Source organism: Macaca nemestrina, chromosome 8 (assembly GCF_043159975.1).
Source record: "Macaca nemestrina isolate mMacNem1 chromosome 8, mMacNem.hap1, whole genome shotgun sequence".
In the NCBI taxonomy this organism is placed as follows: domain Eukaryota; kingdom Metazoa; phylum Chordata; class Mammalia; order Primates; family Cercopithecidae; genus Macaca; species Macaca nemestrina.
The window spans coordinates 148,071,579-148,086,053 of record NC_092132.1 but is presented as its reverse complement, the minus strand read 5'-3'; the positions used below and the strand labels follow the sequence as shown (position 1 = coordinate 148,086,053).

At 41.4% G+C, this 14,475-nt stretch overlaps 1 long non-coding RNA gene across 1 annotated transcript in view; it reads right to left on the bottom strand.

Annotated features, from left to right (window-relative positions):
- The window catches only part of LOC105464181 (uncharacterized), a 176,595-nt gene extending 162,802 nt beyond the window's left edge, over positions 1–13,793 (bottom strand). The window contains exons 1-5 of the long non-coding RNA XR_011607291.1: positions 13,400–13,793; positions 12,917–13,018; positions 7,630–7,751; positions 237–343; positions 51–136 (exon numbers count right to left, since the gene is read on the bottom strand). This is a non-coding gene — a long non-coding RNA (uncharacterized lncRNA). The remainder of the gene's footprint in view (positions 1–50; positions 137–236; positions 344–7,629; positions 7,752–12,916; positions 13,019–13,399) is intronic.
- Positions 13,794–14,475: the final 682 nt, after the last annotated feature.

Below are 14,475 nucleotides of genomic sequence, written 5' to 3'. Positions count from 1 at the left end.
CACAGAGGCTACCACAAACTTACTATATCTTTAAGATCCCAAACTCTTACCAATTTTTTTCAGCAGTTTTCTTTGCCTCCCAATTCGCTATGCACAGAAAAAATGCCCATCTTGACACCGTCCTTGTTCTTCAGCCCTGGGGAGAGGGAAGAGGAGAGAAGAGGCGAGGACTCTTCAGATGAAGGAAGAGCATTGCAAGGTCTCACAATCCAAGAATATAGGCTCCATATACTTACCATCCCTCCAATAAGGAGCCTTTCCATTTTTCCTAGTGTTGTGTTCTACATGCTTCAATGATGACTACATGGTTCTAGAACTCAGAAATTCCATAATTTTGCAAAAGCTGAAGATATAGAATTTAAATATCATCATTCATTGCATTTTCAAATCTTAAAACCCTGAAATTTTAAACATGTCTTCATATGAACATCTCTCTCTTCCCATAATACTTGCCTTTCCTATAAATATGTCAAACTCAGTTCAGCTTTTCTGAATACAAGAGTGGATTTGCAAAAGGATAGACATTTTCTGCTTTGTTCCAGTATCTCTTGAATTAACATTGTTGATGCCTTCATCACAGTAAAATGGCTTTCATTTGTGACTCCCATTTCTTCTTAAACTTTCCCAAGACTACTTCCCAAACTCAAGCCTTCATTGTCACTGACCTAACCCTGTACAATAGCTTTGTGGTCCCCTATATCGTATCTCTGCCTTCAATGGTCTTGCTGCAATGCCTCCTCCACATTACCACCCAGGTATCTTACTACCACATCACATTCATTGGGTTATTTTTCTGCTCAAAAAATTTTGATGGATCCCCTTTTATATAGAACAAAAATCCTTAGCCAGCTGGGCATGGTGGCTCATGCCTATAATCCCAGCACTTTGGGAGGCCGAGGTGGGTGGATCACGAGGTCAGGAGTTTGAGACCAGTCTGGCCAACACAGTGAAATCCCGTCTCTATTAAAAATACAAAAAATTAGCTGGCCGTGGTGGCAGGCGCCTGTAGTCCCAGCTCCTCAGGAGGCTGAGGCAGAAGAATGGCGTGAACCCAGGAGGCGGAGGTTGCAGTGAGCCGAGATCACACCACTGCACCACTGCACTTCAACCTGGGCGACAGAGCAAGACTCCATCTCAAAAAAAAAAAAAAGAAAAAGAAATCCTTAGCTTAGCATTAAACACCTTCCATAATCTGGGCCTAATATACTTTTTCTATTTCATGCTCGACTTCATTCTTAATCTATCAGGGTAATACAGATACCAATTAGAACATGCCCTATCTTTCTTGCCTGTGTTATTTCATCTCCAAATTCTTTTCACTGAGTGTACAGTCTCTAGATTTGCTCATATAAACCCCATCATAGCTCAAGGCTCCATTTGGATTCACCCTCCTCCCTAAACCCACCCTTCAGGTTGAACTTAATTTTCCACATGGATTTTGTCCTTATCTTTATGGTGGACCTTCTGTTCTGAGTTGTATTACAGTTACTTGCACACACGCCTGTAAATCATAAAGAGCTTGACCACGTGCCCCACAAGGAGCCTGACCCTTAGCATGTGCTCAAGCAACATGTGTTGCATGTAATTCTTCCCAATGCTGAACTTCAAACTTCTCCATTGGACACTTGCAGGCATTTGTTGGCCAGTTGCACTTCTCTAGTCAATGAGAATAGAGTCTTTGAGATAAAATCCATCTATTGTCTTGTTGGCAGGTCACATATCCAGCCCATCTGTGCCGACGCCACAGACAGCTTGAATAACATCTGTTAGGCACATACATTAATGAGACTCTATGCCCACCTATCTATCAGAATCAAGATGGCAATGAAAGTAATTTAATATGCCACATTCTCTATTCAAAGGCCTGCGAACAATGAAACCCTAAAATATATCATGCCCTCAGTTAATTCCCTTCAGTTAACTTTGAAACTTTGAAACAACCCATTCTAATTGTCTCATAAAAACTAAGCAATCCAAGCTGTATTTGGAGATGGCTGATGATATATTTATTTCACAATGGCCCACAACACTCATTTAGTTTTATCTTTAAACTATCTTACAACTCTATATATTTTGGATACCTCCCTGTTCTCTTTGAAGAACTTATTTCTCTGTCTCTGAGAAGAGTAATTCATTCTAAGGATTCAAGATTATTTTACTCTGTAATTGCCAGAAGGAAAATTTCATCTTGATTATATTTTAAATAATTCACTATCATTTTTAACTTTTATATGTAGTTTGAACTACCATACCAGTTCATTTCCATTGAAATGTTTAATTTGGCATTTGTTTATACTAGCCTTGAGAAAGAAGCATGGTTGGAGAAAACTTTATCTTATGATATTGTCTAATTAACTAGCAAATAATTCTGTATCGCCAGCAGCATTCCCATTGCTAGATGGAATAATATTTCAGCAAGCAGCATATTGCACCTATCAATATATGAAATGGAAACCTAAACACTGGTCTGAGACCTGCGACTGGAGATCATTTGGTGAGGAGCTCATACATATGTGTATAACTTCAAGATGAGGAATTTTTAGTAAATGGGGTCCTCTCATGTTAGATAATCTTCATAAAGTGATTCAAGCAGAAACTTGAGTACTGATTTTATGACCTTTAATCACTTTTTAATGTCTTTGTTATGTTTTGCTGTCTGCTTTGCAGATATATGAAATGTAATAAAGATACAGCAAACAAAATTTAGCTAGAGAATAACAGAGTATAAAATAACCCCAAATTAAAGATAGACATTAGCCTCATTTGAATGACTGAGCCACATGCAAAGGCCACTTAAAATGAGTTAATAATTAAGCACTAATTGAATAACTGGAAATTATAAATATTTAGAAATGTATAGTAGCTTATCCATGATGAAGTATTAGAGAATAATATATGCTATTGTCTTAAGTCCTAATAGCTTGACCATTTCCATTAATTTAAAATGATCAAACTCATATAGTATCAAAACCAAAACTAGATATCAGCATATTCTACCAGAAATGAGATTTGAATTAATTTTATTAAATACGACTATGTATAGTTATTAAACCGAGATATGAGAGAATTGTATTTTTTCCTTGGATAATGAATCACTTTTCAGCATAAAATGTGAACAGTAGATACGTCTACCAATACACATCTCACCACAGTGACACACTACACTTGTCAATAAAAGCATATTGCATTGGTTTGTTTTGTATCGCCATAACAGAACACCATAGATTTGATAATTTATAATTAACAGAAATTTATTGGCTCATAGTTCTGAAGGCTGGAGAGCCCAGTATGAAGGGCCACATGTTCAGTGTTGGTGAAGGCCCAGTCTCTGCTCCCAGATGTCCTCTCAAACGCTGCTTCCTCCAGAGGGGAGGAACAGGCTTCCTCACATGGCAGAAAAGCAGAAGAGCCAAGACAGAGCTCACTCATTAAAGCCCTTTTATTAAGACACTAAACTCAACCATGAAGGTGGAGCCCTCATGGCCCAATTACTTCTTAAAGGGCCCCCTCCCAATACCATTATGCTGGCAATTCAATTTCAATATGAGTTTGGAGGACACAAATATTTAAATCATAGTATATACATTATTATCCTTTGACAATTATTCCAAACGTTGTCTACTGGAGGTTTAAAATTATCCAATAGCTAATATAAAAGCATTATTAAAAATAATAATATACTCGGCCGGGCGCGGTGGCTCAAGCCTGTAATCCCAGCACTTTAAGGGGCCGAGGCGGGTGGATCACGAGGTCAGGAGATCGAGACCATCCTGGCTAACACGGTGAAACCCCGTCTCTACTAAAAATGCAAAAAATTAGCTGGGCGTGATGGCGGCGCCTGTAGTCTCAGCTACTCGAGAGGCTGAGGCAGGAGAATGGCGGGAACCCGGGGGGCGGAGCTTGCAGTGAGCCAAGATGGCGCCACTCACTCCAGCCTGGGCGACACAGCAAGACTCCATCTCAAAAAAAAAAATAATAATAATAATATACTCATTTCATAAGACTTAAAAAATGCATCCAAATAAAACCCCCAGCAATCAGATTGGGTATATTGAATCCATGTAATGTATAAGAACTTCAATCCAAAAATTCAGAAGATCTCAATTGAAAGGAAACTGATGCGTAACCAACTTTAAGTTGTATTTTGTGTAGCACATAAGTTCCATAAGGAATATTTCCATATTGCTAATTGTCAATATGCAGGAACTATACCTGTCCACCTAGAATTCTGCAAATCTACCTACATTTTTGAGAATCATTATCATTGCTCCTTTTACTGTCAGCTATATAGTCATAAAAATATAATGATTCCATGTTATCAAAATGGAAGATGTTTCTGTAACCTCTCCAGAACTATAATGCCTATAGTACTGAGGAATCATGGCATTAATTTGTAAAGAATTTGCTGTGACAGTTTGGTTCTTTCATTGTCTCATCTACATCATTTTAAGCAATGACACTGCTTTCTTGAAGGTATTTACCCCTTGTGTGCCTGCCTTTTTATTTTAATCATTTTCCAGATTTTTCTTTCTTACCTTTGTAAGAAATCAAAATTACCCTTTGGAAGACAAAACTCATGTTGTTACTTTAAGAGGTGTAAAAAAAGCTGATGTCATCATGGGAGTTGTGAGACTGTTTGGCTCCAAACGGGGTGCTAAAACAACTCCAAAAACACATGGGTTCTACGTCTTTGTGAAGCTCATCAGGGCACTCTTGCGTGGTAATTTAATTCTAATGGTTGTATTTCCAGGTCTGTGTGAACCATGCAGTTCTTTCAGTTAAAGAGAACAAAAATTGGAGCTGAATACCGAGTCAAGGAGTATGAAACCAGTGAGCCACGATGGTGCTAGAAAAAGCCAAGAATGTAACATTTGAAAGCACAAATTCACATAGGAGGACATCTAGTGAGTAATGCAACAAATGCCCTTTTGCGCCAAAGGAAAAATAAACCTGACCATTAAAAAAGTTATTGCAAGGTCTTTAGCTTGTCTAAATCATTTCTTCCTTAACTGAAAAATAGTTGATTAGAGGCAGGAAGTAAGCAAGTTGCTAGTAGCAGAGCAGAAAATGAAACCTAAATTCTCCCATCTTGATGATGTATGACACCTTTATAAGATTTCAATGCTAAAATGCTAACGCAGTCAATATATTGGCTACTTCTTATATTTGTTTCTTGTGACAAATTACTGCAGACGTAGAAACTTAAAACAGTAGAAATATATTCTCTCATAGTTCTGGAGGCCAGAAGTCTTAAATCAGCATTACTGAGTCAAAATCATGGTGTCAGCAGAGCCACACACCCGTTAGAGGTTCTAGGGGAGAACCTATGCTTTATCTCTTCCAGCTTCTAGTGATGGCCACATTCTTCAGCTTGTGGCCACATCATTCCCACCTTCCAGTTCAGCAGCACTTTCCCATCTGTTTCATACTCACATCAGCTATGTGTTTGTAAAATCTCTTCTGCCTCTCTCTAAGGACACTTCTGAAGGCATTTGGGGCCCACCTGGATGATTTCCCATCTCACGATCCTTAACTTAATTACATCTACAAAGATGCTTTTTTCCAAATAACATAACATTTGCAAGTTGCAGGTATTAGGATTTCATAGATTTCATGGGGGTAACAAGGACATTATCCTACTAATCATATGAATTATATGTAGCCATATGTAAAACAACAACAACAACAACAAAAAACAAGTCTACTGGACATTGATCTGTCAACTTTTTCTCTTGGCATAATACGACAAATCTAAAATTACATAAAATGTATAAAGACAACCATAGAAAAAGTAATTGTTTTTGCCTGTCCAACATCCACCCTTTTTTATGCAGCAGCAAAAGGCAATTATATAAAGCAGCCTTCAGCTTTGTATTGTGCTGCACAATAAAATATGTGCTGTGCCCGTCTCCAGCCTTTGTAGGGCTACAGCCTTTGCAGCAGAGACTTGGCACCTACTGAGGAGCCTCATCCATGCATATAAATAGTATGGGATGGTCATGGTCCCCTGCTCTGAGAATTGTGCGCTTGTGCTTTAAGCCAGGGTTTAGAAAGAAAAAACAAAAGCCACACCTGTTGATTTCTCCTGTGATTGCATTTTTTAAAACTCTAAATATGAGTGATACTTCTACTCTGGTCAGCATGCAAGCATGGCAATACTTAGGTTGCCTTAATGGGGTCTCAGACAGAAAATCTATAAGGTGGCTTTAAGGGACATTAATTTTATGCTACTTCCCAATCCTGAAAAAAATCCATTCCAAAGTGCTTTTACATGAACTAAAAAGATAAAGGCTTATTCTTTTTCCAGTAGCTACATGAAATGTTGAAGTACTGTATTAATTTTAAAAGAACATAGGTTTGCTTCTCTGAACACGTATCTCTATGTCTTCTACTATGAGCTGTTATTTGTTTGCATGTGCCTTTATACCTACTGGAAAACTGAACTCAACTTAAATAAGCCAAAATTAGATACTATTGTGGCCCCTCTTTCCCCATCATCATTCACCAGGTAATGTTATAAGCAGTAAGTCCTAATGGCATAGGGCTGTGTCTCATGTTTGTGTTCCTCCAAAATTCACAGGTAGAAATCCTAAGCCCCAAAGTGATGGTACTGAGAGGTAGGGCCTTTGGGAGGTAATTGAGTCAGGAAGGCACAGCCCTTGTGAATGGGATTAATGCCTTTGTAGAAAAGACCCCAGAGCGCACCCTGGCCCCTCCTACCACGTGACGACACAGCAAGAAGGTGCCATTTATGAACCTGGAAGTCATTCTCCCACCAGACACCCAGTCAGTTGGCATCTTGATATCAGATTTCCAGCCCCTAAAACTGTGAGGCATGGCCAAGAGCAGTGGCTCATGCCTGTCATCACAGCACTTTTGGAGGATCAGGCAGGCAGATCAAGAGGTCAGGAAATCGAGACCATCCTGGCCAATATGGTGAAACCCCGTCTCTACTAAAATACAAAATATTAGCCATGTATAGTGGCGCACCTGTAGTCCCAGCTACTCAAAAGGCTGAGGCAGGGGAATCGCTTGAACCAGGAAAGTGGAGGTTGCAGTAAGCCAAGATCACACCACTGCACTCTAGCCTGGTAATAGAGTGAGACTCCATCTCAAAAAAAAAAAAAAAAATGGTGAGGCATATTTTGATTGTGTCTAAACTGCACTGTCTCAGGCCTTTTGTTGTAGCAGCTTGAAAAAACTAAGACGAACTGGTTTCAAACAGCATGTATTCCATCAACAATCATTTACTAATTATTAATAAGTTAGCACAGAGGATCGAAGTCAAAGTCAAGGTAAATTCACCTTCTGAAAGCTTATTGAAATCAATTCATGTTAGATTAGCCATCTGCAGAAATCATTTTACAAGTAACTATGTCTCTGAGGTCAAAAGCAGAAAGAGCAGATCTAGCTATTCAATAAAGGTTTGGCCACGTAAATGAGCACTTGGTATCTATTGAATCTTGGTATCCTCTTTTATTTCTTCAGAGGAAACACAACACAAATTATTAGGCAATAGCCTAGAGTCTAGAAATGGATCAATACTTTGTCAGGTTCCTTCCAATACCACTGAAGGCAAGGCCATCCCCATTAACCTGCTCAATTAACTCAGCTGTTCACATCCCATACCTGCTGTGGTCACTAAACATGACTCCAGATCACACTCTGCTTCCATATTCTCTTCTAATTCTTCCACTGTTTTTCTTCCATGTTTGTCAATGTCTAATGAGGAAATACATTGGTGGGCTGACCTAGGCATTCAGATATAAGAGAAGTTTTAGTTTTATAATGAATTTATTTATTTATTTATTTATTTATTTATTTATTTTATTTTTTGAGATGGAGTCTCACTCTGTTGCACAGGCTGGAGTACAGTGGCGTGATCTTGGCTCACTGCAACCTTCACCTCCCAGTTTCAAGTGATTCTCCTGCCTCAGCCTCCCGAGTAGCTGGGATTACAGGTGTATACCACCATGCCTGGCTAATTTTTTTTTTTTTTTAGTAGAGACTCAATTTCACCAGGTTGGCCAGGCTGGTCTCGAACTCCTAACTGCAAGTGATCCACCCACCTCAGCCTCCCAAAGTGCTGAGTGAGCCACTGGGCGCAGTCTTCTAATGAATTTTAAAATCAGCATTCTAGTTTAAACCACAGTCTCCCATAAGTTTAGGGGGCTCAATCAACCACTGAGTCCTGACAGACATACAACTCAGGTTCAGAAACCTACAAAATTGAGAATCAGTCCGTGGGATATGGTGACCACACCAAGGCTGTGCCATCATGAAGTCTCACCCAAGAGATCAGCTTTCCCAGGCATCTATTCATCTCTAATCATTGATACTACCGTGGACTCATTCAAGGAATGTGTATTAAGTGCCTACTGGGTGCCAGGCGCTGCATTAGAAAGCTCAGCAGCAAAAATGGTTTGCATGATCCTTGCTCTCAAGAAGTTTGCTGTCTACGAACAGTAAGGATGTAATACTTTAAACAAAAAATATGAACTAGAACCTAAGAACTGAGTAGGAGTTGGCTATGAAAGTGAATTTAAAGGTTTGCCAGGTGGAGAAAAGAGCATAAAGACTGATGTGGAAAAGAGCCAGATGCATGCAGAGAGAAGAAAGAAGTCTGGAGCTCAGTGAGAGGAAAGGAGAGTCGCAAGAGGCCCAGAGACAGTGGGAGAGGCGGGCAGAGGCCAGGCCGTGCTGGGCACGATTAGCAGGTCATGTCAGAAATTCTCTACTTTGTTCTAGATTCAAATGAACACTTTGAAAGGACTTAATCCTTATAAATCATGTCAAGATATTGTTTGATTGGGGCCCGTGATGACCAGCTCCTATCCCATCCACCTACTATCGTTCTGCATTTCTAACAGATAAACAGAAAATAAAGACAAGGAGAAGGCTATCTCCCTCTCGTTCTCAACAAGCAGAGGTTGTCATAAATGGCAATGCAGTCCCTATGAACCATATTCAGCCAGCAGTTAAGTTGAATGTAAACTTTTTGACTAAATTAGGGTGCTTTAAATAAGCCACCCCTCTCTAAGTTGCCCACAGGCCCCAACACTCCCTACTGTCTTGTAGATCACCTGCTGCGGTCATTCATTTTACCCGCCTTGCTTCCAAAACCCTTTGAGTTTGCAATCTGTCTTAGTCTGTTTTGTGCTGCTGTAACAGAATAGCAGAGACCGGGTAATTTATAATGAACAGAAATGTATTGGCTTACAGTTCTGGAGGCTGGGAAATCCAAGATCAAGAGGCTGGCATCTGGCAAGGGCCTTCTTGCCACATCATAACATGATGAAAGGCAGAAGGGCAAGAGAGTGTGTGTGAGAGGGCAGTGGAAGGGGGCCAAACTCATCCTGTTGCCAGGAGCCTGCTCTCAGAGTAACTCACTCACTCCCATCATGATGGCATCAACCTCGTCAGGACCCACCTCCCAACACTGTTGCCTTAAGGATTAAGCTTTCAACACTTGCTTCTTGGAAGACACACTTAAATTATAGCACAATCTACATTCTCATTGTCAGGCTACAAGATGTATTCACCTAATTTCACTGAGAGAACCCATACTGAACAAGGACAGAAGAAGAAGTAATTATTAACCTTCCGTGGATCCCGGCATCTTTTGAAAACATGATGAAAATGTTTGAATCTCTTCCTCACGAGATTACGTGCAGGTATGCAGACAGATATACACACACATATTTTGGTGACACAATTTTACATAACCTCCAAAAACCATTTAAGAAACCCAATTAAGAAACACCAGAAACTGGCAGCTGAAGCCAGCTGAAAGCATTGAGGCAAGGAACAGTAGGTGTTGTAACATGATGGGGAATGATAGAGTTTGGATTTGTGTCCTCGCCCAAATCTCATGTCAAACTGTAATCCCCAGTGTTGGAGGAGGGACCTGGTGGTAAGTAATTGGATCATGAGGTAGAATTCCTCTTGGCTGTTCTCATGATCGTGAGTGAGTTCTCATAAGACCTGGTTGTTTAAAAGCGTATGGTGCTTTATCCTTTTCTCTCTCCCTCCTTCTCCAGCCATGGAAGATGTGCCTGTTTCCGCTTTACCTTCTGCCATGACTGAAAATTTCCTGAGGCCTCTCCAGCCAAGCTTCCTGTACAGCCTGCAGAACTGTGAGTCAATTACACCTCTTTTCTGTATAAATTACCCAGGCTCGGGTAGTTCTTTATAGCAATGTGAGAATGAACTAATATAGGGAACCTTCTCCACGGATGAGATGAGGGAGAGGCTGTGTCCAGGACCTCCAGTCATGGGTACCATGGCCTTTCTCAAGACCACTTCTTCTTTTATACACAGCCTAACATTTCCCAGAACTCATTTTGAAAACTCTAGAAAGAAAGAGAACAGGTATACAACTTGTTATTAGTCCTCATAAAGACCATCAAGAAACCTTACGTACCCTGGAAGTAGTTACATTGGCTCTCTAGTCTGAAACGATCAGATTGTATGTGCTACAAAATGAGGATGGAAAGCTTTTCCAGGTAGAAGAAAAAGCAGCAACAAATCTGAGGATAAACCTATTGTTGCTGCTTTTTGCAACCTGCCTTTTGCCCACTTTCAGCCAAGGTGGGATGATTGAGGGTTTACTCTTCTCAAGCAAATTTATTTTCTGTCTTGTACGTCATCTTATTACCTCTAGTTCTCACTCTCACTTCTTTTAGAAACAAAATTTAGGCCGGGCGCGGTGGCTCATGCTTGTAATCCAAGCACTTTGGGAGGCCGAGGTGGGCGGATGACAAAGTCAGGAGATCAAGACCATCCTGGCTAACATGGTGAAACTCTGTCTCTACTAAAAAATATAAAAAACTAGCCAGGCGTGGTGGCGGCGCCTGTAGTCCCAGCTACTTGGGAGGCTGAGGCAGGAGAATGGCGTGAACCTGGGAGGCGGAATTTGCAGTGAGCAGAGATTGCGCCACTGCACTCCAGCCTGGGCAACAGAGCAAGACTCTGTCTCAAAAAAAAAAAAAAAAGTGAAGAATTCCTGCAGTTTTCCAACAAATCGTGTAAATAAATTTGTAGTTTTCACAGTGCTGCTGAAAATGTGGAAGTGTGCCAAGTGTTCGCTCTTCTCAAATGTCACAACCATAAGTACCAGGATTCCCTATTGAAAGTCACCCTTCTGAGAGTCTCAACGCAACTTAGGCAAAAGACTTTATAGAAGATGTATATAATCCTATGTAAATCATAAAATCCATCCAAAGTAAAATTGTCATCCAACTCAGAGTGCTGAAAGAGACACACATGTGCTGGCTTGCATGCTTGAATTGGACAGCCAGGCAGGCATGATCGACTCCGCACTGTCTGAGCAATCTGGAACTTAAATGTCTCTACCTCATTATCGCATTTTAAGTCATGATGCTGACAGTTGATGAGACTTTATGCAAAACATGGCTCTGTAGGACACAGCCTCCATCTAACATACTTCTAGCAGGAAATGACAAGCAAAGAAAGCGACCCTAGACACCTCACCCAGAATGCTCCTTACAAAGGTATACATTTCTTTTCTATGACTATTGGGATTTTTTGTGGGCAGGAAAATACTGAAACGGACCATCTGTCACTGGAGACTCCACTAGAGAAAGACATTTTCAGCAAAATGGTAAGTTTTCAGAAACGATTTCAAAGCAGCTTGGCACGAGGCATTGGAGCCAGACGGCTCTTGCAGAGCAGACGTTGGAGTAGAGGACAAGAAGGATATGTCAGCAAGGACTTCGCGGAGGAAAGACTGATGCGCTGCCACCAAGATACGGGACTTAGCATAACTTTAATATGGAAAGCTTGAGAAGTCAGGAACCGTAGTTTATAAAGCAGCATTTCAAGGCAAAATAATTAGGAAAGAAGGGGACACATAACAAAGATGGAGGAAAGCATGAAGCAGCAAAGAAAATGGAGAAGAGAGAGAGAGAGCTGAGAGAGTGAGGCACCAGAGGGCCAATTCTCATCTAGGGTTTTCAAACCCTTGATTATTGCAAAGCAAAATAGTTTAGAAATTACTCACATTGTTTGCTACATACTGTACATAGACTTACGCAGGTATTACCTCCCCTGTTCAAGGAAATGGCTGTGTTTATTGGGAGAATAAAACAATCCTGGAGAATGTAGAAGGCTCAGCAAGAGAAAGCAACTAAAGCTGATATGCAGAATACAGGAGAGTAGGTTTAAAAATTACTCTACCCTGATTTTAGGAGATGGATAATGTCCCGAAGTTTTCATATATATAGGGCTGGGGATGGTGGCTTGTGCCTGTAATCTCAACATTTTGGGAGACTGAAGGGGGGCGTCCCTTATACCCAGGTGTTCCAGACCAGCCTGGGTAACATAGTGAGACTTCATCCCTTAAAAACTTTTTAAAAATAAAATAAAAGTGTGCATGGTGGTGCACTCTTGTAGTCCCAGCTACTTGGGCGGCTAACATCAGAGGATCACTTGAGCCACAAGTTTGAGGCTGTGGTGAGCTACGATTTATGATTGCACTGCTACATTCCAGCCGGGGCAATAGAGCATGACCACGTCTCAAAAAAAAAAAAAAAAAAAAAAAAGAAGCATTAGGATGAAATATAAAGCTGTTCATAGGCAGCATCAGACCTTTATTTTTGACAGTTAAATTTTATTTTGCCAAATGGTTAAGAAAATCTCATCCTGTGAGTGCACGGGGATGACAGGATAGACAGCAACCAAGCCTTTGAAATTGTCTGTCTCCTGTGAGAAATCTGCCTGCCCAATGCTCGCCTACAGCAGTGGCCAAGAGCAAGGTGACAGGAGCCTGAGGAGTGAAGGAACCCAGCCTGCAGAGTCCCCACCCAGAGCACCTATCCCTGCCCACTAGGTGGGGCAGAGCCAGCCTGCGGATCCTACTCTGCCCCATCCCAAGGTCTGGGTTGGCTCCACTCACCCAACTCACTCCAACCACAGAATGCAGATAGCAGGACTTCGCGTGCTGCTCCAGAGGCTCTTCCCATTCCCGGTGGAATTCCGTGACCTGGTGACCGTTCAGCTGGAAGAGAAGAAGGGACAAACACAACCCTGTGTTATAACACAGAGTAGCTTTCTCTTCTATTCAATCATCCGCACAGACACTAGAGCATTTTTTTTCTATTACAGTCATGAAATACTAATTACATCATGCACTGAAAAGTGACAGTGACCATAGACAGCCCTTGCATGTTAAGTGACGATGTGCGGGTGTCACAGAGCCTCCAGCAGCAGCGCCTGGGTCAGAATCCCGCTCTCCTCTTCTCACAATGCCCAGTGAGACATTCCACCCACAGGGAGCCCAGACCACTACAAATGGCAGAACGGCATGAGTGGCAGAAGGACAAACGCTCCGTTTATATTACTGTCTCAGAGAGAGAGAAGCTACTTTAAATCAACAGACCTTACATCTAGAGTTTATCTTGACTCCTCAAGGATGGCTTCCGTCACTCTCCAGGTTTAGGAAAATAACAAAAACAATTCCTTTTCAAATAAAAAGTAAAGAGACCTCCTTCCCAAGGTGAAAAGCTAAAAAGAAAAGAGAATGAGATCGTTTTGTCACTTAAAACACATTCTAACGGTCAGTGATGTATTTTCCAAACATTACCAGAAAATTTAGCGTGAAACCTTAAATTACCATTAAATCACAGCAGAGGATTACATTACTGACACCACCTGGCCAGTGCATAGCCACGAAATAGCCATGGAATAAGAAAAGAGAAATTGTCACCTCATTGCTTCCCATTGGATAGTTTGCTCAAACTTTCTTCTCCTTCCACAGAGATCCTATTCCCCTTCTTCAGAGAGTTTTTTGTGCTATTTCCAAAAGTTCAAAACATTAAGAGGATACTCAGAATAAGAGTTCTTTACTTTGGCCGGGCGCGGTGGCTCAAGCCTGTAATCCCAGCACTTTGGGAGGCCGAGACGGGCGGATCACGAGGTCAGGAGATCCAGACCATCCTGGCTAACAGGGTGAAACCCCGTCTCTACTAAAAAATACAAAAAACTAGCTGGGCGAGGTGGCAGGCGCCTGTAGTCCCAGCTACACGGGAGGCTGAGGCAGGAGAATGGCATAAACCTGGGAGGCGGAGCTTGCAGTGAGCTGAGATTTGGCCACTGCACTCCAGCCTGGGCGACAGAGCAAGACTCCGTCTCAAAAAAAAAAAAAAAAAAAAAAAAAAAAAGGTCTTTACTTTAAGATTTGTTTTTGGGCCAGGCACAGTGGTTCATGCCTGTAATCCCAGCACTTTGGGAGGCCAAGGCAGGCAGATCACTTGAGGTCATTAGTTCAAGACAAATCCTGCCAACACAGTGAAACCCCATCTCCAGCAAAAATACAAAAATTAGCTGGGAGTGGTGGCTTGTGCCTGTAATCCCAGCTACTCAGGAGGATGAAGCAGGAGAACTGCTTGAACCTGGCAGGTAGAGGTTACAGTGAGCCAAGATTGCGCCACTGCACTCCAGCCTGGATGACAGAGT